The 25806-nt window shown below is 48.0% G+C and overlaps 1 protein-coding gene across 1 annotated transcript in view; it reads right to left on the reverse strand.

Moving 5' to 3' along the window:
* GABBR2 (gamma-aminobutyric acid type B receptor subunit 2) overlaps positions 1-25806 on the reverse strand; it is a 230607-nt gene that overhangs the window by 26369 nt on the left and 178432 nt on the right. The gene's annotated exons all lie outside the window — the stretch shown is intronic.

Consider the following 25806-nt stretch of genomic DNA (forward strand, 5'->3'; position numbering starts at 1 on the left):
GCACGGGGCTTGCCTGCGTGAGCCGGGTCTGTCTGCCGCCCGCCCACAACTGTGCTGCTCGTCCAGTTCTTCCCAAATCTCAAAGCCCATGAGGGCCCAGCTGACACTGGGGTATGCAAGAGGATGGGTTAACTAGTCACACAGTCGCCTGAGTTTTGTAGAAGCTGCAAGTCTGCTGGCCATCATGGGGCAAGCAAGCCCTTAGCCTCTGCGGTCCCCTCAAGGGCTGTGGACAGGCTCTCTCCCCTCACCTCCGGGCCTTGCCCTCTCCCAGCTCTTTGCCCTTCTCCGCTGGGGCCTTCTCCACTTCCTCTACTCACTGCTCTTCCTCTTCCAGAGGGCATCCCTTTCCTCGACATTCCTGGGCCTCCGACCTCACATTTCTAGTCTGAACTCATCACTCTCTCTCTTAAAGCCGCCCCTCCTCCCACATTGGCTAGCTCAGAGAACTGCTCCACTATCCACCCCAGTGAGACCAGAACCCTGGGCGTCCCTTCCTTTCTGATTCCACCCCGGCTCCCAACCCAGAGACCTTCAACAGCTTCTCAAACCACAGGAAAGACGCCCTGACCCATGACTCCAGCATCGTGACCCTCTGCAATGGGCCTTGACGCCCATCACCAGCCTCATCCATCTGTGGCCAGGCCCCATAATGTCCCTTCTGGGTCCTGGGACACCCCTTCTTCACCACCATGTGAATAGTACCCATTCTTCTGTCTCTGAAATCTTCCTAGGGGCTCCTGCCCTGCATGGGCTCCTCTGAGGCCCCGTGTTTCCTGCCTCTCTTCTGGGAGGACCACCGCCCTGTGTGGGACATACTGTGTTTGACCTTTCCTCCCCCTCCACTACCACCCAGCATCCCCTCCACCACCTGTATCTCCTCTGTGCCCCCCCGTCCCCGTTTCCTGCCTGCTCACCATGTGCTGGACTCTGAGCTGTGTGTCCTATGCACTGCCCGTTGCATCCCCAAAGATCACTGCAGGAGTGAGCTCTAGTGAGCCCTTTTTAGGGGATGCTGAATGAGACGTGGAGAGGCTGAGTGGTGTGCCCAAGGTCTCGCGGGCACTAAATGATGGAGCTGTGACTTGCACCCCGGTGTGCCCAACTTCCCAAACCTTTGCTTTAAAGCACAAATCCAGAACTATGCCAAAGTGTGCCCAGGCCACAGTGTCAGCAATGGGTTTTAAGTGTCCCAAGATGGTGCTCTCCCCGGCCTCGGGGCACACGGATGGCCAGGCACCTCTGGCCATGAGCTGCCTCTGTGGCCGCTCTGGGGCCCTGCCCTACGCTAAACTTGGTCTTGGCCCCAAGTTGGCCAAAGCCCCTTCTCCTGTACTTTCCAGTCTGGCCTGGGCCTGCCTGCGGAAGTGCTGGCCCACCCTCATCCTGCCTCTAGGCCCGCACCCCTCAGGCCAAAGGGTCTCTTTGTGGGGGTAACTGCCCCTTGCCAGGGCGGGGAGAGGTCTGTGGCCCCAGAACTGAGTAGAGCTCCCAGCTCCAATCCCTGGGGGCACTGGCATCCCTCCTATTTAGTTCAAAACTCAAGGCCCCCAAGCCAGCCCTACTCAGCCCTGGCCTGGCCATGCAGGTGCTGTGTGTCTCATCATCCTCTCACGGGGGTCTGCTGCATGGCCTGGCTCATGGTTCACGGCCACGCCTGCTGTCAAGTCCATGCCCAGTTTGGCGTGAACAGGGAGGGGACAGAACTAGGGTGCGAGAATGCTCTAGGTGTGAGGAAGCGGGATCATGGACAGAGCATTCCACCACTGCTGTGCACGTGCACTCAATTTTATGGTTTTCAATGTCATTCGATCTGCCTAACAACCCTAAAAATTTAGTAGGGCCATCAGCCTCATTCCCATTTTGCATAGAGAACACAGAGCCCAGGAACAGGCTGTAACTCACCCCAGGGCACACATTTGCGTCCTGACTCCTAGCCCAGGGCCCTTTCTAGTGCTCTGGGCTCCTCCCTGGAACTCTGCCTAGTTCTGGGAGTCCCAGCTCATCAAGGAGAAAGGAAGGTGGCTGCTTGGGAGAGCGTCCAGTGCTCCCTCCCCTGTTCCCCGCTGCATCTCAGATTTTCCTGTTTGCTAAGAGGCAGGAGGGCGGGACCGCAGTGCCCTGGGATGAAGGACAGCCACTGGCCTTGCCTCCGAATGAGGGTTCTTGCCCCAGCTCTGTCACGTGCCCATTCGGAGCCCCAGGTTGTCCTCTGAGAAATGCCAGAGTCCCCTGCTTTGAGGCTTGCTCTGAGCATCGAGCCAGAGCACAGAAGACAAAAGACTACAAAGCCCAGAGACACACAGGCCCCAGGGTAATGTAAGTGAGAACAATGCATCCGTTTCATTTTCCTGTTGTCATTCAGGGAGGCAGGAGGATTGGGAGCCCCCAAAGTGCAATGCTGCAAAGATTGTTCCAAAATAGGATGTAGTCATTGGTGGTGCTGCTACCAGTCTGGGATCCCTGGGCAGCAACAGGCTCCTGGCACGTGGGCACGCCCCCTTCCTCACCCCGCAGTCTGCTGGCTTTCCTAGGCCCCTTTCCTTCTGCCTTGCCAGTGCGCTCGCCCTCCCTCCCTCCCTCCCTCCTTCCCTCTCTCTCTCTCCTCTTTATAGATACACGTAGAAAGTCTTCTGAGATCACGTTGTTCTAGTGTGTGGACTCATACACCTTTTAGGTTTGAAGAGGCCCAAACATTTTCTTTCCCTTCCATGCCTGCCTGTGTAGTCTCTGCCGAGGGTTCCTCCAACCTTTCTTTGCACACCTCTGGTGACGAGACACTACCCCCGGAGACAGCCCAGTTCATTTTGGGATAGATCACCTTAAAACGTGAAAGTTCTTCCCCATCCTAGACTGAGATCTGCATCCCCAGAACCTCCCCCCGCTGGTCCTGGATTCTGCCTTCTGGGGCCCTGCAGGTCATGGCTCCTTCCGTGGCTCCTTCCGTGGCAGCTCCTCTGAGACCTCTCTTTGCTGGCTTGATGCCAATCCTTTCTACGTGGCACAGGTTTTGGCCCTCTCCCTGTCCTGGCCACCCTTCATCTTGTCACTCTCTGCATAGGGTCTGGGTCCCTTACAAGAACACAGGTTTCCCAGGGGATCTGAGTAGGGCAAGAGTGTGGTCCCCTCTCCATACCAGAGCCCTATTCACCTGGGGCTGTCCCCTGAGCTTGCTCTGGACAGCTGAAGCACAGCATGGGGCTTGGCAGTCCACTGTGTCACTATCCACGTTTAAGGGAATACTGGTGCTTGAAATAGTCACACACACACACACACACACACACACACCTGTCTGGTGTTCCCTTAGGGATCTAAGAAACCACAGATCCCGTGATGCAGAACCCCCGAGAGTTCTCTCTGCTGTCCGGAAGAAATGCACCGCTGACCCCCCTGCCCCCGTCATCCCTCACGACACTCCGGGGTCCCTCTGCACGCAGGATGTGTGGCCCTACTGTGCAACTCCAAAACTCAGCCACCAAAGGCTACTGCTAGGTGACCTTCACAATGTAACTGAAAAGTAATTTCAAAGGCCCGAATGAGAGGAGGGAGTGAGCAATGAGAGACAGGGTGAGGTGTGGGGAATAAGAGGAGCCTAGGAATAAGGAGGTGGAAGGCGTACGCTTTTCCTGTGAACCAAAGAAAGTGACATGGCTTTGGCCCAGCGGAAAGTAAGCCCACAGCCACCTCTCACATTAACTTCGTATTTTCCACGTACTTATGGGAAAATGCCCCTCTAACAATCCCACGTAGAATAGGGCAGGAAGCGTGAGCCCTGTGTCGCAGATGAGGCAACAGGCTCAGAAAGGAGGCGTGGGCGGACCAGAGGGGCTCCCCCGACACCCCGGCTGCTGGTCCGCAGTTCTCAGCCCCTTCACCAGTAGGTGGGGGCCACATGGCCCATTCTGGCCGGTGCACTGTGTGGGACGTGACATTGGCCCCTCGTGGGCTGGAGCCTTGAACCTGTTGCAGGACCCGCAAGCCGCCTGCCCAGCGCTGGGGCCCAGATCGCTGAGCTGCCTCCGGGAAGACAGTTACCCTGGAGACCACGCGGACGTGCAGGTGGACTGTGAATGAGTGAGAAATAGACTTCTGATGGATTTAGCTGCTGGGATTTAGGGCTTCTTTATTACTGCAGCCCCGCTCAGCCTATCCCCGCTAACAGAGAAGGGCGATGACATCCGTGTTTCTGCTATCACGTGTCAGGCACCGTGCTAGGGACTTTGCACGTGTCACCGCATGCAGTCCTTGAAGCTGCCCAGTGAGGAAAGGGTTATTATTCCTCCCCTCTACAGTGTGGGAAAACAGAGCCCTGGAGAAGTGCGGCCCCTTGCCCCTGGTCACAGAGCCATGAAGGTGTAGACCTGGGACACGAATCTGGGTCTCTCTGATTGGAAAGCCTTGATGAACTCCTGTGATCTGCAGAAGCAGATGGCTATTGTGTTCCAACACCCTGTTGGGCTAAATGCTTCCTTTGAAGATGCAAGATTGCACAGATTGCTTTTCTCATTCAGATTTTATGCCTGAGTAAAATCCTTGTGCTATGACTTATTATAGCAACACTGATTTTCCAATTTTAAGACAACAATGCAGCTTGAAATAAAAGAGAAAGAAACACTGAAACATTTGAAACCTTTGCTTTAGATCCTTATTTCATCTGGCTTGAACTGCACATGGGCCTCCTTTCCTCTTGCCTCTGGGCTCCCCCGTGGCAACTGACGGCCCGCGCCACCTTTCTAAAAACTGAGTCTAAGCATGCTCCCTCCTGCTTGAAACCCACAAAGACTCCTCATCCCCACCGGCAGCACTTCCTAAATTATATTCTGCAGAATATGTAAATGTAAATATGCTCCATGAAAAAAGGGTTCCATGGCCAAAGAAGTTTTGGAAATGCCAATTAAATTTTTTATTATTAAATATTAAAATGTTTAATATACATTTTAAAAAAAGATTATTTATTATATTTATTAGAGAGAGAGCATGTATGCAGGGGGACGGGCAAAGGGGAGAGAAAGAGAGAGAATCCTAAGCAGACTCCGCACTGAGCTCAAACCCTGACCGTCTCACAACCCTGAGATCAAGACCCAAGCTGAAACCAAGAGTTGGACACTTAACTAACTGAGCCACCCAGGAGCCCCATAATTAAACAATTCTTTTAACTGCAGGAATTTTTGGAGCCTTTAACATGCTAAAGCCTATTGTACATTTCCAAGAAGCAGATGTATAGTTTCTGGGATTTCTTAAATGATTGTACCATGAAATCCACCATTCCCTTTTATTTTGGGACACCTAATGGGATTAGCATTCTATGTCATATACTTTGGGAAGATGTTGGCTTTTAGGATAGAGTCTGAAGTTCTCAATTTAACACTCAGGTCCTCCCTTGATTTGGTCCCGGATCACCCTCCAAGCTCATCTCACAAACTCCTGTCTCCGTCTACCCCAGGGTTCAACCTCCGGACATCTTACTATTTGTCATATGCTAGGCTGTGGGGTTCTCTGAGCTGTGACCTGGAGAGAAGACAATGGTTGAGGAACAATGTCAGAAGCTTGACATAAGACAGCCTGCATTTGGGGGAATGTGAAGAACACTCTATTAGTGACGTGGCTGGGATGAAAATGGGAATGAGGATTGCACGACTAATTGAAAGCCATGTGTTTACCGAGGCTCAAAGGATCCCTTTTAGAAACAGGAACTGGGCCCACATATGCCAATGAACAAGGCAAAATGGGTGCACGCTGCAAACAAAAAGCACTAAGATATGCTGGGCCGAACCACAGATACCAACGTTAATAATAAAGAAATTAACATGCACAGGAAACGCAAAAGCTGCCAGGAGGCTGATAAGAGAGCATTTTTAAAAAAGAATGAGCAGTGTAGCAGAGAAGTGAAATTAAGTTTTGCATTTCTTTTTTACCACGGACCCCCAAAATACTCTATGAGTAATAAATAGGTCTTGGTTTACTGCAAAAATACCAATGAGGCTGGGACCAAAATTTGCTGTTGACCCTCTGTCTGGCAAAATAAACAGATCAATCATCCATCAGCCAGCCAGTCATTGAGAATCTGAGGAAGTGCCTTAGTCTAAAACGGGAGACCGATACCAGGTGGTTAAAAATGCCGGCCCTGGGGCCAGACTGCCTGAATTCCCATCCCAACTCAGCCACTAGCAAATGATGGAAGCTTGTAGCAGTGATTTAACCTCATTGTTGCCATCTGTGAAATGGGTGCAAACATGGTGCCTAACTCATGGGACTGAGGTTTAAATGGACTGATGATGTGGAAAATCCCTAGACCAGTGCCTGGCCTCGGGGAAGGGCTTATCAGGGCCAGCTGTTACTACTGTTACACAGCCCTCCCCCCCTCCGCCCTGCTGCAATCTACCCCCCAAAAAACTCCCTGATGACAGCTTTCTCTCTCTCTTGCTTTCTCTCTTGCCACACACACACACACACACACACACACACACACACACGTTTCCACCCCCCAGACCATCTGAAAGTAAATTTCAGACTGCATGACATTTCAGTACAAATGTACCTTGTCCTACACAGTCACAATATGATCATACCTAAGAAAAGTAATAATAATGCCATCATATAATCTGATAACTAGGGTGAACTTGGATAAGGAGCTCATCATGTTGGTCCACTGCTAAATTCCTTTAATGGCTCCCAGTTGCCTCTTGGGTTAAAGTCCAAGCTCCCTCCAGCCCCGTCCTACTTTCAGCTAAAAAGCAGCCAGATGCAACTGATTCTTGAAGAAGACATAGCCTACACTTTCCTACTCAAGGATTTTCATGTACCAGGAATGCCACTGCCTCTAAGATCTATTTCTTGAGGTTTTGCCCATTATTTAAAGCTAAAATTATATTTTGCCCAAAATTTCTAAGCTCTTTCTAGATGAAATGCATCTTTCTTTTCACATCTCCATAACATGTGGGAAGCTAGTGTGATGATCAATTTCATACATGGAGGAAGGTGGGGACAAAAGAATCATGGAGAAATGGAATGGATTCCTGATCAAACTGTGCCTGAGGTCCACATTGCCACTGGACCTTTCCAAGATGCCAGTAGGTGGTCTCTATTATGCACTCCAACTTAAGTTACTTGCAATGGAAAATATCTTAATGGCTACTGTAGGGATTAGGGCTGACAATCACTTAGTCTAAAGCTGTGAAGCAACAGTAGAAAAATACAATGCATTATGCTCCAGTTGGATTGGAAACTTGCTGTTCCCCCAAAGCATTTCCCACTCTTCCTACCCTCACTTCGGAATGCTCTTCACCTGGAGTGCCCCTGTCTACCTTTACCTGTCTTATTAAAAAATTGAGATAAAATTCACATAACGAAATGCATCCTCTTAACCATTTTCAAGTGTATAATCAGTGGTTTTTAGTATATTTACAATGTTGTTCAACAATTACTACTATCTAATTTTAAATCATATTCATCACTCCAAAAAGAAACCCCATAAGCAGTCACTCCCTATCGCCCTCTCCTGGCCCCTAATCTACTTCCTCTCTCTGTGCATTTGCCTCTTTTGGACACTTCATATGGACAGAATCATACAGTATGTGGCCTTGTAGGGTCTGGCTTCTCTCTCTGAACATAATGTTTCTGAGGTTCATCCCTGTTGTGTGTATTCGAACTTCACTCCTCTTTATGGCCGGATAATATTCTATTGCCTGGGTAGACCACATTTTGTGTATCCATTCATCAGCTGATGAATGTGTGGGTTGTTTCCTTTAATGCACACATTTTCATTTCTCTTGAGTGTCTACCCAGGGGTGGATTTGCTGCGTTACATAGTACTGTTTAATTTTTTGAGGAAATAACCAGACTGTTTCACACAGCTCCCATTTTTTTAAAACTATCCAAGTCCTAATTGTTCTTTCAAGACTCAGGGAGAAAAGTCCCCTCTCTCCTTTTTTGGGGAAAATACTTCTCAAGGCAGGATGATTAGCCCCATCCTTTGTGATCCCGTAGGGCTGGGGGCTAAGCTGTTCCAGAATTTCTACCTATCCTGCCATTGCCCATGAACATTTCTGTCCCCCTGGGGGATAGGGACTGGGACAGTCCTGAGAGCAGGGTCTGTGCCTCCCCCATCGCCGTGGCCCCGGCATCTGGCACGCAGCAGTGCCCAGCAAATGAGGTTCTGGCAAATGAATGAATGGCTCCCATCTCTCTAGCAGCCTCCTGGTGCAGCTGAGCATCACAAGGGCCTCTCACAACCGAGGGCAGGTTGTGCTGAGAGCCTCCCCATGCGGGAGTGAGGGCGTGTGGGCGGGCACGGGGTGTGGGTGTGTGAGAAGGCCCGGGGCAGGGGGAATGTGCGTGCGTGGATGCGTTTTGACCACACGTGCAGAAGTTTACAGACAACCATGCACCGGGCCAGATGAGACTGATCCAACTGGTTTATGCCTAGAAGAGGCATAAGGACAGTAAACATGGACAAGAGAGCCGTTAGGATGCCCGGCGACAGACAAATGCTGGAGACGGGCCTCACCCTGGGCTGGAGCTCTGCTACTTCTGAATTTCCCATCTGTGGTCTCATGTGAGAATCAGCATGGAGCACGGAGGGAGAGCTTGGCTTTGGGGAGTAGCAGGCCTGGCTTCGTGCCTCTGAGCCCCACCAGCCACCTGTACGGTCCAGAGCCTGTCACCTGACTCTGGGCATCTCCAGGTGCTCACCTGCAAAATGGGAGCAGGACTCTCTCTGCTCAGGGTGATGGAAAGGATTAAGTGAGTGCACTTTGGTAGAAGTGCGCTGGAATGTATTAATCTACCTCCCACGCAGCACTGCTCCTCAGGACCTCCCTGGGTCCCCTGGCAGGGGAGTTGTGTTCACTTCCTTATGGAGTCAGGAGGTACGGAGTCAGGAGTGAGAACAAAGTCACAATGATCGAACTCCTTTTATAGGTCAGGGTCAGTGTTAGGTCCTTGAACATGTTATACCAGTGAATATTCCTGGTAAACCTGAGGGGGGCATGGATTTTTCCTAGTAGGCACTGGGGCTCAGAGAGGGTGAGTCTCTCACCCAAGGCCACACAGCTAGGAGATGGCAGAGTATGGAGGAGAACCTTGGACTGTAGCGTCTATGGTTACCTCATCATTCCCCCAAAGCCCACAGTGCAGGAGCCTGGGCTGTGAATGCATTCCATTTCCTTGGCATGTGAATGAATTTCCAGAAGGCTGCCATATATTTTTAATAATTGGTATGAACGTGCAATCTCTCGTCAGCTGGCTTCCAGTCTGCTGTAAGACACAGATAAGAAAGAAAGAGCCGAGCGGACACAGGAAGATCCTCCATACCCATTGGCAGAAATCACTCTGGCGCAGAGTTACCTTTCTGATTTAATTCTCTGAGCCTTCTGTGTCTGACTCATGTAAGGAAATGACTTCTTGGGTGAAATATTAAAACGCCATGCGTGGATGTTCATCGTCTCGCTCTGGCAGCTCTGGGGATGATGGCTCAGAGGAGCCAGCTCTGCAGCCTGGGTTTGGGAGTCAGATTCGATTCCTCTGAGGTTCCTGAGCCAGGAGACGTGCTGGTCTGGGCTCCGGGGGCCCAGTGACAAGGAGTCAGACCCAGGAAAATGGCAAGATGCGGGACTAGTTCTCAGAGGGCTCAGGGGCAGGGTGGCCAAGGGCCAGGTCATCGATATTGCTCCAGGCGATAGCTAACCTTCATCAAGTACTCTTGATGTGCTGGGCACAGGGTAAGGCCTTCTCATCCTCCCCAAAGCCCTTGGCAGTAGGTCCTATTAATATGGAGACCCATATTATGGATGGAGAAACTGTGGCCCTTGGAAGTTGTCACTCACGATGTGTACTAGTGTCCCAGGGTTGCTGTAACACATTGGCCCAAATTGGGTGCCTTAAAACAAAGAAATTGATTCTTGCACCTTTCTGGAAGCCAGGAGTCTGAAAGCGAGGCGTTGGCAGGGCTCACCCCCTCTGAAGGCTCTGTGGCTGCAGGTCCCTGGCTCGTGACCACATTGCCCCCGTCTCTGCTCCCCCTTCCCATGGCCTTCTCCTCTCTGTCTGTGTCTGTTCTCTTTTGTTTCTTATAATGACACTTGCCACTGGATTTAGGGCCAACCTAGGTAATCCCAGACGACTGCCTCTGAAGATCTTCAGTTACATCTGCAAGGACACTTTTTCTAAATAAGGTTACATTCATAGATTCTGGGAGCGGGCATGTTGATATATCTTTGGGGGGTCCACAGTTCCACCCACTACACTTCCCTACCCTCACACAGTATGTGGCTTAGCTGGGATTTGAAGCTAAGCCTCCTTCCAGAGTCCATCTGCTTAACTGTTATGGGCCATATGCTATACACTTACCTGCTGTGTGACTCTGGGTTAGTCGCTTAACCTCTCTGTGCCTCAGTTTTCTCATCTGAATATAATGGTGAGTACTGCCTGGGCTTGTCGTGAGGATTAAATGGGCTGGCAAAGTAGAGCATCTGAAACAGCACCTAGCATATAGTCTGCACTCACCAACAGCTGCTGGTGTTACTGTTTTTGCTATTGTTATTATCAAGACAACACAGCTGAGTCGGAATCCTGCATGAAGGCGGAGCACAGTGCTACTGAGGCTGGACCGGGAGACAATGCTCTCAGATCTCAATTTGCTGGGTTTGAACATCTGCTCACAAGTGCACCACACGCATGAAACAATTCACAGATGTAAAAGAGATTTAAACATTGATAAGAGAACACTATGCACAATGGATGCTAATAATTTTGAAATCATCAGTGAAGAAAATATTTCTTCAGGATTCAAAACACAGGATTGATGTGAAGAGAAAAAGAAAAAGGCAGGAAGATCTGGAGACCAATAGGCCCATCCTAGCAGAAGAGATCCCACGTCCTCTGACACCACATGGCCCAGGCTATGGACAGTTCACCTCTCCAGCCTTGGTTTCCTCATCTCTAAAATGGGGATGTCCAGGTGTATTGTGAACTGTGCCACACTATGGAGATGTGAGGCCTTGTTGTCATTACAGTATGTGTTTGCCAACTGTTGAGTGCCTGTGCCCAGGTGGGACAGGCCTGGGGTCAGGGCCCCATCCACAGAAGGGCAGGACATTGTGTGGATTGAGCACTGAGAATGGGGCAGGACCTGAGATTATGTTGCTCCCCCCTGAGCTCTTGGCGGGGGGCGCCCACAGTTTGTGTCAGGGTCCTCTGAACTACACTGAGCATCTTTGGGTCACGTAAGATATTCCTTCCTATGTCAAGGTCAAAATGATTCAGCATGTGAAGTTTAATCCACTGTTGCTTTAGAGAGAAACTTCAGGGCCAAAGTGGCCAAAAATAACAAACATCCACCAAGTGGCCGATGGGTCCATTTCAGAGCCACTGTGAATGCCAAGTTGCCCGGACACTGTGGACCCCTTGGCCTTTGCCTTCCTGTTGGGTTCTGTGGTTGGTGGCTCCCTGTGACTGCAGGGCACTTTTTTTTTTTTTTTTAACCTGCCTAAAGTTTTGGTCTGGAACTTGTTCACCTGCCTCTCAACTGTAATGAAAAATATGGCAGAAACAGAAATCTTGTGGCTTTTCCTTTTTCCTATTCCTCGCTCTCTCTCTTCCATGGGGGAAACAATTATTTACATGATGATACAGGATTTTCAGAAAATCGTGAGAGGCCCTCCCTCTGAGTCTGCATGTCCTTTGTCACTATCACATCCTCTGGCTGGGGGGCAGGGTGAGGCTTGGGAGGGGACCAGCTGGACTTCAGGTTTTCTGGATTCAGGTTTTTCTTCTCTTACCTTTTTAGCCTTAACTTTATTGTCCTAAGGCTAACTCTGGCATTCACAGTGCCGTCCTGGGCTCTTCCTAGAGCTCGGTGAGGGGCTAGTCCAGAAGGTTTCAATCCTGGCTGACACTAGAACCCAGGACAACTTAAAAAGAATCCTAAAGCTCAGGTCCCTTGCCAATTCTGATTTTCTGGGGAGTGTGTCCTGAGCACCAGTATTTTAAAAAAGATCTTTTCTGGGTGATGGCAGCCAGGATGGAGAACCACAAATGTAGCCTATCTTTAAGACCATTGAAAAATCTTCCTCCCCCACCTTTAAAATATTACTTATTTTTCTTGTCAGTATCAACATATTTACCCAATAATTTAAGCCATCTGCTGAGCAACTGCATCACCTGGTCAAGAGGTCGCCAAAGCTGAAAAGAAGCATGCCAGGGAGGCGTGCCATTCATTCATTCATTCATGCATGCATGCATTCCTTTGCTCATCATTCACATGTCCATTTAACCAACATATATTAAGCACCTACTATGTACCTGCCAGGCCCTATGCTAGGCTTTGGGGGTAGAGCACTGAGCAAGACAGGCAAGGGCCCGATTTCATGGAGCTCACATTCTAGTGGAGGAAGACAAAAACAGAGGAGGGAGTGAAAGATAAATAATGAGATGGAAAAACAGGATGAGGTGAGACAGAATGTTGGGGGCCATGTATAGTTTGTTAGTTAACGTGTCGATACTTCCCAAATCGATCTACAAATTCAAAGCAACCCTTACGAGAATCCTAACAGTCTTTTTTGCAAACGTGGAAAAACTGATCCTATAATTCTAATGGAATCAAGGGACCCTGAATAGTCAAAACAGTCTTGAAAAAGAATAATGAAGTTGCAGGATTTATACTTCCCAATTTCAAAGCTTACCATAAGCGATAATAATCAAGACAGTGTGGTGTTGGCATAAGGACAGACATGTAGATGGATGGAATAAAATTGAGAATCCAGAAATAAACCATACATCAATGGTGAATTGATTTTGTATATGGGTTAGAAGACTATTCAATGGGGGAAAGAATATTCCTTTTAACAAATTGTCCTTGGACAACTAGATATCCACATACAAAAGAAATAATTGGTACCATTACCTCACACTGTATAAAAAGTTAACTCAAAACAAATAGAATGAAAAGAAAAACCCAGATAGAATGCTTAAATGTAAAATTAATACTATAAAACTCTTAGAAGAAGACGTTAGTATAATAAATCTTCATGACCCCGGATCAGGCAATGGTTTCTGAGTTATGATATCTAAAGTACAAACAGCCAAAGAAAAAATAGATAAACTGAACGTCATCAAAATTAAAAATGTTTCTGCATGTCACAGGACAATACTAAGAAAGTGAAATGTCAACCCACAGAATGGGAGAAAATATTCACAAATCATATACCTGATAAGGATCTAGTAGTATCCAGAATACCTAAAGAACTCCTACAAATCAACAACGAAAAGACAAATAATCAAAAATGGGCAAAGGACTTGAAGAGTTATTTCTCCAAGGAAGATATACAAATGGCCAACATGCACATGAAAACATGCTCACCATAATTAGTTATTTGGTAATAATTCTCTTCAAAACCCCAATGAGATACCACTTCAGACCCAGTAGGATGGCTATAACCAAAAGGGCAGATAAATAAAATTTTTGGCAACAATGTGGAGACATTGAAACCCTCATACACTGCTGGGAAAGAAAAATGGTGCAGCCACCGTGTTCCTAAAAATGTTAAGCAGCATTTTATATGACCCAGCAATTCTACTGTGTGTGTGCGTGTGTGTGTACCCAAGAGAACTGAAAACATATGTTTATACAAAAACTTGTACACGGATGTCCACAGCAGCATTATTCATAATAGCCAAAATGTGGTAGGAACCCAAATATCCGTTAACTGATGAATGGACAACTAAATGTGTTTATCCATAGAAGGGAATATTTTCAGCCATAAAAGGAGTGAAGAGCTGACAGGCGCTACAACATGGAGGAACCTGAAAAACCTTACGCTAAGTGAAAGAACCCAGACCCAAAAGGCCGCATGTTGTACGATCCCACTGATGTGACCTGTCCAGAGCAGGCAAATCCATGAAATACAAAGTAGATTAGGGCACCTGGGTGGCTCAGTTGGTTAAGCGACTGCCTTCGGCTCAGGTCATGATCCTGGAGTCCCGGGATCGAGTCCCGCATCGGGCTCCCTGCTTAGCAGGGAGTCTGCTTCTCCCTCTGACCCTCCTCCCTCTCATGCTCTCTGTCTCTCATTCTCTCTCTCTCAAATAAATAAATAAAATCTTAAAAAAAAAAAAATACAAAGTAGATTAGTGGTTGCCAGGGGCTGGAGGGAAGGGGAAATCTGGGGTGATGGGCCAAAGGAGAGGGCTTTATTCTGGGGATGATGAAATAGTTCTGGAATTAGATAGTGGGGATGTTCACACAGTCTTATGAATGTATTAAAAGCCACCGTGGCATACATTTTAAAACTGAATTTTATGCATCTGAATTACATCTCAAAATAAACCATCAAACATAAATCTCTCTGCTGTGTGGAGAATGGCTTGCAAGTGACAACGAGTGGGAGCAGGGAGCCCGCTTAGAAACTTGTGATAACAACAATAAACAACAACTCAGTGCCTTCCACTTAATCATACCTCTTGTGCACTGTGTCGACAGCGGCCTTGCCTCATAGCGCCCCCTCCTGGGAGGCCAGACACTGAGCGTGATGGTGCTTTGGGCCTTGGTGGTAGCAGTGGAGGTGGACAGAGTGGTGCGTTAGGAGAGGGTTTGGCAGTAGAGTCTGCAGGATTAGTACAAAACCTCTCAGAGAATATCCCACTGATGTCCTCATACAGTTGTTCTAAGGCTGAGTTCATTCAATTATTCAATTACTATTCTTCGTTGAGTGTGTACTATGTGCCGGGCATTTTTCCAGGTGCTGCGGATCCAGCAGTGACTAAAAGACAACACTTCCTCCTGCCACGTCCTTGCACAGCTCACATTCTAGGATGGGGCAGTGTTTGTTACAGCAATAGGAAGTTGGATGGAATGTGCTGGACTCATTCATATAGAATGTACCATAGCCACTGTACTGTATACAGAGAACCCTGGATGTCAGTACCTGGTTCTCTCTCCCCTAGGCACATAGTAGGACTGCTCTTCCCCGCCCCACTGAACTCAGGCATGCACTGTTAACATGCTCTTCCCACTAAAACATGCGCGGAAATGACATGTGATACTCGGGAGTGGGAGCTCTAAAAGTCAGTGCACGCTTTGCCATGTACTCTTTCCCTTTGCCACAGAAACTGCCCCACCAGCTGAGTCCTGGAGTTAGGACCCTATGGGAGAAGCTGTAGTTGGCTCTTGATGGACAAGTACTCAGATGAGTAAAGAGTATTATTTTTAGTCCAGAGTTTGTTTGTTTGTTGTTTTTTTCCTGCCATAGCAAAACCTCGCACACCCTAACTAATACAGGTTCTCTCTTACTTTTTCATCCTCTGGGGGCCATTAAATCCAAACTCAGTCCTGGCTCCTACTTTAGAAAAGGAAGTCCAGTCTCTCAGTACTGTCACTTAAACTTTAAACCGAGAATCTGGAGGCTTTTGTCAGAGAGAAGATACCGCTGGCGACAACCCCCTGCGTGTGTATGTCTCTCTGTGTATCTAATCTTGCCCACCGGCCTGTGCAGTCCTTAAGGGAGCCTGAGCAGGGCACACAGTGGCTCCCCAACCCCCCCCCCATAAATGCTGAAGGAACACCCAGGTGACACATAGAGTACGAAGAGTAAGTTGTCTGGCATTTTCCCCACTAAAAAGAGGGAAGGTCTCTGTGGGTGCAACAGCCGATGTTTCTGCCGACATGGATATGTGGGGTTGGGGAAAAAAAATCACCAAAATCTAAAGGCTCCTTTTGCTCAAGAACTGGAATGGTTTTACCAAGACACACAGTGATCAGAAGATGCCAGTATCACAGACAATTTTCCAGCCATTCTGTTCCAGGTGTTTGAGAATTTCTAGTAAACAGATCATACCCCCCCCACCCCCCACCCCATCCTGCCCAGAGCAGCGCCACCTGGTCCGGGAGGGACCAGAGTATTTCTAGCCTCAGGGCTGTGCTCTGATTTGGTGGCTCTGTGTCTTTTGCTTTGTGTCCTGAGGGGCCTCTGGAAGTGCCTCCCGAAGGCAAAAGGGAAGCCGACAAGGAAGATGAAATAGACTAATCTCTCATCTATCTAAGATGCCTTCTGATGATACAAGATGTTCCAGAAATGCGGCTGTGGCCAGCAGAGTCCGTCTGTCCACACATGGGGCCTGCAGTGCTGACTGCAACTGGGGCTGAGCCGGGACCCATGCCAGAAGGCGAGTATCTGTGGACATCCTTCAGTATTTCTCTGGCATATTATTCCAATTAAATCTTGCTCGGCATTCTCATTTTAATAACTTAATCTGGAATTTACACCTTGCCTGCTCTCCCAAAGGGCCTGAGGCAGCACACAATAAAAGCCCCAACACAACAGGACAGTTAAAAATAAAGACACATGATCGAAAGCGAGATAATCCTCCAAAAACCTGAGATAAGATGGTTATTGCAGCCAGAGTGTTGAATTTGGCTCCTACTTTCTGGCAGCCAAGGTTAAAAAGAAAACGGAGTGGCTTATTCAGTTACGACTGCCTGATCGAAGGAAGGAAGTAGATTCAAGTTCACGGGGAGAGCACAACCCATTTCCTGGCGCTAAATTCTGTAAGGATCTAGCCTGTGATCTTCATCTCTGGGGCACTAAGTCACAAACTGAACAACAGTCCTTTAGAGAAGATGCTGAATCATTCTTCAATTGGCAGCTTTAGCCCCATAAGTGGGCCCTTGATAAAAGGTGAGAGTATAATATTAAATTAAATTGCAACTCAGCAAAGACATTTCTTGGAGAAGCCGGCTTAATGGGCCCAGACAGATGGGTTGAATTTGGACATATGGAGGCAATGGGGAGAGAGTTCCAGGTGGAGGAAACAATTTATTCAATAAATATTTACTGACTACTTACTCTGAGCCAGGCCCTGCCAGTGAGTAGGTACTGGGGACACACAGATGGCCTTGCCCTCCGAGGAGGTCACAGACCTGGGGGGCCAGGTGCACAGTCAGTTATCAGTGTTGTGACTGGAATGAGGGGGCAAACGGGAGAAGGGGCCTAGGCAGACACATCCAAGGCAGTCTGCATGTTCCAAAGCCTCCTGGAGAAGATGCTTTCCAGCTCCCTCTTGAAGGTCAAATAGGAAATTTTTGCATGAAGATGGCATTTTGGGGTGCTCAGGAGAGTGTTCTGGGTAGAAAGAATAGCACGTACAAAGGTGTGGGGGAAGAGAGAGTGTGATGTGTTGGAGGAGCGCCGATCATTCAGGGTAGCTGAGCACAAGGAGTAAGGAGGGGCTCACAGATGGGGAGGCAAATGAAGTCAGAACGTTGAGGACCTCCGGGCCTGCTAAGGAGTGTGGGCTTCATCCTCTAGCTGATGGGGAGGATTTGAACCGGGAGAACGAACTGGCTAGAAGCTCAGATGGTGTAGCTGTCTCCGGGGAGTAGTCAGGCTAACTGGGGCAGCCCTCAGCTAGCAGACTCTGCCAGAGGTCCTCGTGGGGTCCCACTCCCCTGCCTGGAGTTGGTTCGAATCTGGCCGGGGCCCCAGCCATCCAGGACCCCATGGATGACTATGGATGATAAAGACCTGTCCCACAGTCCAGGGCTGGCAGTGATGACCCATTGCTTGGAATGTGACCCTTTGCATCAAAGCTTTGGACCACCAGGCCACCTGTGAGCAACCCACAGAGCAGAGTGGACCCTGATGCTTAGCACTACCCTCACCCTGGCCATTCTGGTATCTATTTCGTTTCTTTTTTTTTTTAAGATTTTATTTATTTATTTGTCAGAGAAAGCAGGAGAGAGAGAGCACAAGCAGGGGGAACTGCAGACAGAGGGAGAAGCAGGCTCCCTGCTGAGCAAGGACCCGGATGCGGGACTCGATTCCCAGGACCCTGGGATCAGGACCGGAGCCGAAGGCAGACGCTTAATAGACTGAGCCACCCAGGCGTCCCAGTATCTCTTTATTTCAAAATCAATAGTGTGAGATGGAACTTGGACAAGCTTTATAAGGATACCAGATGTTTCCAGAAAGTATGTGCTCTATGATTGGATTTTTTTTGCAGAGCAACTGTGGAGGGAGTGTAGAAGATAAGACTTAAAATTATTTAAAACTCTATGTATTTGCCTCTTCCAATATCCGTTGCCATAGAAACATACTGGAATAAGCCACCAGTTTCAAAGCCAAGTGTAGTCTATGACTTTTAAAGCCCTGGGTTTGCTTCCGCAAAAAGGATGGTAAAAGCATGGAACGTGGAGGGAAGTTTGAAATACCCCTCTGTTCCAGACTGCCCTTAACTTGATTACTGCCCAAATGGCCAGAAAGCCACAGAACCCAGAGTGCTGGGAATTCTCGATGTGGGCGGCTTGCAGCCTGTGGAGACAGCCTTTCACCATTTCCATAAATAAACACCACACACATGGCTCCCATGGGTGACTGGACTGCACACAATTCCACCTCTTGTTGCAACCTGCCTGGGAGCAGATGGGGGATGTCTTCAGGGAGGGCAGGTGGTCTCAGGATGTTGCCTCAGTGGCTGCCCTGAGGCTCTGTGGGGTGTTCAACATTCAGCGACCTTTAGTGCTGTCCGCCATTTTCTCTTCACTTCAAAACCATTTCAGAGCGGTCAAGTGGAAGTGTAAGAGGTGGCCTGGTGTAGAAGGAAGGCTTGGGGAAAAAAACCAAACAACCCTTCCACTAGATTCACAGGCTATCTTCACAGCATTAGTACACTCTGCTCTTACTTTAGGGGGAAATTATCTCAAATTATTTTCCTTAAAAGAAAAAAATCCCATATGGGTGTGTGTGTATGAATACACAGACACAGTGTCAATTCTTGGTTTTCATCTTAACCTGATCTAAAAGCAGCATTTGACACACTTGATCAAAACTTCCTTCTTGAAACACTTTCTTCACTTGGTCTCCTAGACACCAAACTCACCTGGTTTTCTTCCTATCTTGGTGGCTTCTCCTTCTAGTTCCTTTGCTGTTTCTCTCCTACCTTCCTGATGTCCAAACACTGGAGTGACTGAGGGTCTGTCCTTGGTCCCCTTCCCTTCTCCATCTGTATGCCCCACCCCTCATCCAAGCACCATCTTAGTGCTCTCATCCAAGGTTTTCAGTGCCATCTATATTTTGACCACATCCAAGTTCCCATCTCAGGCTTACATGTTTCCCCAGACTCCAGACCCATGTATATAACACCTACTCACTATCACCACTAGTAGAGTAGTACTCAAAAACGAGTGTTTTCCCTTTTTCTCGAGAATACAAATCATAGTTAAAAAACCCCTTTTAGCATACTTGGCAGATTTACCCACACCTGCTCTATCTGAAATGCAGAAACAGCCAATCTTCCCATCAGATGCCGCAAAGCAGAGGAAGGGAGGGCTAAGATGCAGTGTGGGAGCACTAAGCCCGGGGCCAAGTAAGGGGGTGCACCTGTCGGTCCTTGCCTTGGTCTGTGGCACTTGTCTCAGAGCTCCCCCTCCTTCAAATGCCCACTGTGCATAGGCAGCTCTCTCTCCGGGCTACTCCCTTCCTTCCTGACCACCACTTCAAAATTCCCTTCCCAGGCTTCTTCTGTCCCCATCAGTGCTCTGTGGTTGCTCAGGCTCTAGTCAGGACATCTTCACTTCTTACTGCACCCAGTCCCTGGGTGACTACACTCATTCCCACGGCTTCCATCCTTGATGTGTTAACTGCCCTCCGTCCCCATCTCTATCATTGGACAAACTACTCCCTTGTGCTCCAGGACTCTGTATTCAATCTTTTGAGCCCCTCTGCCCAGAAGTGAGACCCTCACATTCCCTCCCAAACCTGCTCCTTATTCTGCACCCTGCCTCAGTGAACAGGACTGCCATCCACCACCCAGAGATCTGGGCATTGCCCTTGCTGCCTCCCTGTCCCACCCCTTAGAGTCAATCAATCACCGAGTCTTGTCATATCTGCTTCCTTAATCTCTCTCAAAGCCATCCACTTCTCCCTGTTCCCACTGCAACTGCCCTGCTTTAGGTCACCATCAGCTCCTGCCCGGATTATAGCAAAAACCATCTCTGAGCCATCTCTGGGCCTCCAGCCTCGCCCCTCCATCTGTTCTCACCATGCAGCCACGGCAAACTTGATCATGTCACTTCCCTGATTGAATGTCTTTAATTTTGAAGTTTAAACTCCTCTGTTTAGCACATAATGTCCCTAACAACCAGGCTCTGACCACATCTTCATTTGTCTTTCCTGTCACCTCCCCAAAGTCACCCTTGGCTTTGGCCAGCAGAACTATTTCAAACTATTTCATACACACACACAGACACTCTCTTTGAGAAAAAAGTAATACACTAACATCATTAATATAGTGAGAAAGTGGGTACTTTCCCTCTAAGATTGGGAATAAGGTTGGAATGTCCCCTTCTCACCATTCCTATTCAAGATTGTACTTGGAGCCCTAGCTAATACAAATATTAGACAAAAAAGGAAATAAAAGTTATACAGTTTGGGAAGGAAGAAATAAAATTATCTCTTTGCAGTTGACATGACTGTCAATGTAGAAAGTTCCAAAGAGTCAAAAAAAAAACAAAACAAAAAAACCCCCACAAAAACCTCTTGGAACTAATAAGCAATTATATAGCAACGTTGTAGGACATAGGTTAGTATACAAAAGTCAATTGCTTTCCAATATGCCAGAAATGAGTGACTGGAATTTGAAATTAAAGATACACCACCATTTGCATTTTTACCAAAAGCTAAATAAAATTCTTAGGTATAAATCTAGCAAAATATGTATAAGATCTATGTGAGGAGATCTACAAAACTCAGATAAAAGAAATCAGAGAAGATCTAAATAAATGGGGACACATTCCATGTTCATGGATAGGAAGATTCAATACTGTTAAGCTATCCGTTCTTTTCAACTTGGTCTATAGATTCAACACAATCCCAAACAAAATCCCAGAAAGGCATTTAACAAACTGATTCTAAGGTTTATGTGGAGAGGCAAAAGGCCCAGAATAGCCAATACAATACTGAAGAAGAATAAAGTTGGAAAGCGGACATATTTGACTTCCAGACTTACTATAAACCTACAGTAATCAGAACAATGTGGTATTGGCAAAAGAACAGACAAATAGATGACTGGAAAGGAATACAGAGTCCAGAAATAGACCCATACAAATATAGTCGACTGATCTATGACAAAGACCCAAAGGCAATGGAGAAAGAATAGTATTTTTGATAAATGGTACTGGAACAACTAGACATTCACATGCATAAAAATGAATCTAGAAAATGACCTTGTATCTTTTCACAGAAGTTAACTCAAAATGGACCATAGACCTGAATGTAAAAATGCAAAGCTCTAAAACTTCTGAAAGATAACAGAAGAAAATCTAGGTGACCTTGAGTTCGGAAATGAGTGTTTAGACGTGGCACTGAAAACATGCTCAACGGAAGAAAAAAAAAGATAGGTTGGACTTCATTAAAATAAACAATTTGTGTTTTGCAAAAGACCATGTTAAAAGAATGAAAAAACAAGATACAGACTGAGAGCAAAGATTCACAAAACGTGTTTGATAAAAGACTTGCATCCAAAATATACAAAGAACTTTTAAAACTCAACAATAAGAAGACAATCTAATTAAAAAGCAAGTAAAAGACTTAAACAGACACCTCACTAAAGAAGATGGCAAATAAGCACATGAAAAGGTGTGCCACATCACACATCATCAAGGAAATGTGAATTAAAATAAAAATCTGGTATCACTTCGTACCTGTAGAATAGCTAAAATCCAGAACACTGACAACACCAAATGCTGATGAGGATGTTGAGCAACAGAAATTCTCATTCACTGCTGATGGGAATGCAAAATGGTAGAGCCATTTGCAAGACAGTTTGGCAGTTTCTTACAAAGCTAAACATAGATTTTGCATATGATCTAGTGATGGTGCTCTTAGTTATTTACCCAAATGAGTTGAAAACTTATGTCCACACAAAACCCTACACAAAAATGGTTATAGCAGCTTTATTCATAATTGCCAAAACTTGGAAGCAACCAAGATGTCCTCTGATGGGCAACAGATAAACTGTGGTCCATCCATCCAATGGAATATTATTCAGTGATAAAAAGAGATGAGCGATCATGCCACGAAAAGACATGAAGGAACCTTCAATTCATATTGCTAAGTTGAAGACATCAGTCTGAAAAGGCTACCTAGCATATGATGCCAACTATATGACATTTTGGAAAGGGCAAAACTATGGTGACAACAAAAAGCTCAGTGGTTGCCAGGGGCTGGTGGAGTACTGAGGGCATTTAGGACAGTGAAACCCTTCTGTATGACACTGTAATGGCGGATACATGACTTTTGCATTTGGCAAAACCTACGGAATGTGCAACAGAAAGTGAACCCCACCTAGCCATAAATTATGGACTTTAGTAAATAATAATGAATCAATATTGGTTCATCAATTGTAACAAATGCACTACACAACACAAGATGTTAATAATAGAAGAAACTGTGGGGTATGGAGTGGGGTGTATATGGAAACTCTCTGTGCTTTCTGTTAATTTTTCCTGTAAACCAAAACCTGCCCTAAGCAACAAAGCCTATTAAGTATACACTTTAAAAAATGATACATATCACACATTCAGAATAGTACCTGGCATATAACAAGTGCTATATAAATATTTATTGCATGGGAATGAGTAAGGGTGCAGAGCTGGGATATCTCCAATAGGACTCCAGAATCAGATTTTCATTCTCTGGACACTTGCACACACTCTCACCGGGAGAATCTCCTCCACGGGTCCGTCCCGTTATTTGCCAACTCTTCATCCTATTTACTTCTAACCGCTAACAGAATCTACGCGATCTAAAGTGCTCCCGCTTATTTGTCTGTGTGTTTACTATCTGCCCCCCAACTAGCCTGTGGGTGCCATGAGATCGGGGGCCAGGGCGCCTGTGCTTGCCTCTGTCTCCCCAGCGGAAGACATGTGCAGGGGTGCTGGCTGGGCAGTGTGTGTTTGGGGGGGGGGTCTCTGTGACGTGGTTCTGTCCTGGAGAAGCTGGCGGTCCAGTGAGGGCAGGGGCAGGGATGCACGCAGCGGAGCTGAACAGCACGCTAAGTGTCCCAACAGAGGAGTGTCTGGAAGCTAGGCACAGCAGTGGGGAGGAACAAGAGCTTAAATCTGGTGGAGCCAGGGAACTCAGGGACACATCCCTGTAGAGATAACCCAGGGGCCTGGAACTGAAGTTCATTTACTTGTCAGAGAATGTTCTGGAAGGGGGAACAGCATGGGCAAAGGCCGGAAAGCGTAACACAGAGCAAGGCCTATGACTAGAATCCTGGGATGTTCAGAGCGTCCAGAGCAACCAAATGCGTCCAAGGTTGGTGGGGGGGTGGGTAGGGACAGACCACAAAGGTCTTTGATCACTTCTCCCCCAAGCAGAGACTTTCTCTCTCACTGGGGGCCCTGGACAAAACAGCCCCTTGAAGGACAATTTAGGACACCTCATCCCCTGGGCACACTGTTCAACCACCACGCCGTGTCCGACGGAGGAGGGCCGGAAAGAAATCAACTGGCTGCCTGGTGCTGCTTGGTGGGAAAATGACAGTAAGGTCGACAAAGCAAAGGGTTCTGCTGCCATGGCAACAGCATGACAGGGCAACCCTAAAAATAAGAGGAGGAAAAGAGGAGCAGGCCAGAAAAGGTTCACAGAGAAATCTCAGCAGATACCTGGAGGGAAACTGAGACGGAGTGTCTGGGCTGAAAGCCAGGGAGCTGGCTGTCCTCCAGGCCTCACCTTGGAAAGTCTGGATGCCCCTTGGCAGGAACGTCCCCTCCCCAGACTCAGTTTCCTCATCTACTCAGTGGGGCATTTCCATGGCCCCCCTCGGCTCCTCTGTTTGAGACCCGTTGCCCTGGAAGGTGGTGCATGGGCCAGGGTTCTCTGCACAGAGCCACCGAGAGCCTCCGCACTTACTTCAGAAAGGAAGGAAGAAAGGTAAGGTCAGTGATAGCAAACTGTCACTTACGCTAATCCGACTGCACAAGGTTGATCTCCTGTAAAGGGTCCAGGGGGACTGGCTTCCCGGGTCCACTTCCCGGAGTCTACTGACTCAGGCCGACGCCAGCCCTGCGGCCTCTCCGTGCCACAGCCAGAGTGTGGGGGACCCCTGGTGCATACTTGGCCTCCACCTTAACCTTGAGTGGAGGTGGCAGCGGCTCGTCTCCCCAGCCACCCCACCCCGGCGAGGCTGTGAGCCAGTGGACGGGTCTGGCCTCCGTCCACCCGCCCAGCTCCAGTTCTTCAGGCTGGCTCTGCGCGCCTCGCTTTCTCCCTCCCTGACATCCTGGGCCTTCGGTCTGGCCGGCGCTCTAACCCGAGCCCTCACCCGCACAAAGTGAAAGCACTTCCCTGCCCACTTCACAGATCTGTGCCCACGGCCAAAGTCTGTGAGAGGCCCTAAAAACTGCAAAGCGCCATCTGTGTGCTGAAAGGCAGGGAGGGGAATGTGTGAGAGGGTAGTTAGTGGTGTTGCCACTAACCTGCTAGGTAGCCTTGGGTCACTTAAAGAATCTCTTTGGGCTTCTGTTTGCTCATCACTAAAATGGGGCTAAGGGTGGGGGGCACCTGCAGTACAGTTACTGTGAGGATTCCGTGAGTTAACGCGCAGAGCTGGCTACCACCACCATTGCTGTTGCGGTTATCGGCGTTAGGGTTGGTGATGAGCAACCCCCGGGCTTCCCTAGCCCAGAGGCCCACCTAGCCATGACAGTTCTTCCTCCTGTTGACACCCCGTCCGGATTTCCAACTCCTGGCGGTGAAAGAGGAAGTCTCCAGGGTGGAGTGGGGTGGGGCAGGACAGCTCCTTTGCCAACTGTGGGTCATGAGTAGTGACCAGGCGTCACCTCCCCTCTGGAGCCTGTCTGCCCCAGTGACCTCCTGCCCCCTCGGCCCACGGGTACAGCCCGCGTCTGGGCCTTCCTCCTCGGCAGTCCTGGCCGTGCCTGCCTGGAGTCCTGCTCCCTCCCGAAGTGAGGCTGAAGGCCGGGAGACAGAGGCCCCAGCCCTAAGGCTGTCTCCTACATCTGCGTGGGCAGGAAGGGGCATTCTCTGCCCCGGCACTAGCTTTCTGACTTCTCCCTGTGCTGGGTAAACCCTCTATCTGTTCCCCTGCAAATGAAGCTGGGCTTCTTATTTGCTAGAAAACCATCTTGTCCAGAAGGGTAAAACCTTTGTCCCCAGTGCATAAAATGACCAATTCCACATTAGCTTAAGAATCCACACTACATTCCACAAAAAGATTTCTCTAATAATGCAGACACCGGTTCTCTCGGTAGAATTTGCTACACCATATGGAGATCAGGATGCACGACGCACGCCGTTCAAGCCTGGCCCTCTCCCATGAAGGCAAGTTTAACTGTTCTAAGAGCAAGGCAACAAAACCACAACTTCCAAAGGGTCTTGAACTTCCCTAATCTGGAGCATCCTGGGAAGACCAGTGTGAGTAGAGGGTAAGGCTGAACACAAGACTGTTAAAATATATACTTTTATGTAATTTTATGTAAGGTTCTTTATTTTAACAGAACTCCTCACTTCGAAAATCACATAGTAACTAGAAGGAGCTACCAGAATGTTTACTCCCGAGTAGCACTCCTTAGGGAACTTGCTTAAAAGGAGGTTGAAACTCAATGTATTTCTGGATGGATGAATCCTATAAATGCGGGCTTTGACAACGGGCAGAAAATACACTCATTTAAATGGCCTAACATTTCTTATTTCTGCATATATTAATATCACTAGACAATTCTTTCACTGTGCTTTCCCCAGGAGTGAAGACTTTCTATTTGGCCTTTCTGGAATGTGTCTCAAATGGAAC

Source organism: Neomonachus schauinslandi, chromosome 13 (genome assembly GCF_002201575.2).
Source record: "Neomonachus schauinslandi chromosome 13, ASM220157v2, whole genome shotgun sequence".
Lineage (NCBI taxonomy): Eukaryota > Metazoa > Chordata > Mammalia > Carnivora > Phocidae > Neomonachus > Neomonachus schauinslandi.